The sequence below is a fragment of the Eulemur rufifrons genome, chromosome 9 (genome assembly GCF_041146395.1).
Source record: "Eulemur rufifrons isolate Redbay chromosome 9, OSU_ERuf_1, whole genome shotgun sequence".
NCBI lineage: Eukaryota > Metazoa > Chordata > Mammalia > Primates > Lemuridae > Eulemur > Eulemur rufifrons.
Window position 1 is genome coordinate 17,870,544 of NC_090991.1, and position 1,304 is coordinate 17,871,847.

Consider the following 1,304-nt stretch of genomic DNA (forward strand, 5'->3'; position numbering starts at 1 on the left):
TGATAGGAGGACTAGATAGGGAAAGAAACCAGTGGGAAGAGTAAAAGCAACTTTGGGCAACACACAGGTGAAAGTTTAAACGGTGCTTTATCTCAGGGAGCCAAAAAGTGAGGCTTTGAGTAAAATTTTGAAGGACATTTATGGAGATTAGGAAGTGAAAGCAAAAGGACATAAAGTACTCTATAGTATTTATTTTGAAATCTTTAGGATTCCTTCCTTCCTTCCTTCCTTTTGACAGTGGGTCTGACTCTGTTGCCCGAGCATCATCATCGTAACCCACTGCAACTTCAAACTCCTAGGCTCGTGATCAGTCTCTAGCCCCAAGTAGCTGGGACTACAGACATGGGCTACCACACCTGATTTCTTTAGCTTATACTGTATTAGATCATCATTCACATATTAATCCATAGCATCACAGTAACTCTAAGGGACCGTTGCCCAATTCCCTTATTTTACAGAGAAGAAAGCAAGCAAAATTGACCCTGACCTGAGTTGACCCAGAATTCTCTATTTTAGGTATCAATAATAATTATGTTTGCTTCCCGGATAAACCATTTGTTGCTGAAGGGCAAGAACAATGTTCAGTACATCTGCAGTATTTTCCCCGCCCCCCCCACACCCCCCAGCCCCCGGCCAATTTCGTCCTATACACACGGTAGATACTTAAAACTGCCCAAAACGTAGGTCAATACATAATTTGTAACTCCACCTAAACAAAAGAAAAAAAAATACATATTAATTGACCAGAGCAGTGTTCAAACAGTAAATGAGTTAACAACTCATGGCTTTTCCCTGTGGATGGAATGAGGTGGGATTTTTGAGGCCTTTTAATCACCTCTTGATTTCCTCAATAATTTTCACAGAGGATCCTTGAATTAGATGGGCGTGCTACTGTGTCTGACCCAGGAGTGTAACTGCCGCAGAACCCTCCGTGCAGGCCCTAAGTGGTCGGGCAGACTCTATAACTCCCCAGAAAGTGGAACCCTCCGCAGCCGATATGAGTCAGCCAAGCCCACAAGCCAGTCCTGGGAGCGGCCGCAGACTCCGAGCCCCGCGGGCCCGGGGCTCCGCAGTTCCGGGCACCGTCCGGCGCACCCGGGGCGGGGCGTGTGTGTCAACTCTTGCTCGGTTCCCCCGCGCCCCCCTCCGGGAGCCACGCCCGTACTTCGTGCACGCAGCCAGTCGGCCCTCTCCGGCGCGGGCGCGGGGCGGGGCGGGGCGCGGGAGGGAGCCAGCTGGCTGGCTGGCGGGCTGCGGAAGGCGGGGCTCGCGTGCGCACCAACGCTTCCTCGCACAGCGTTGCC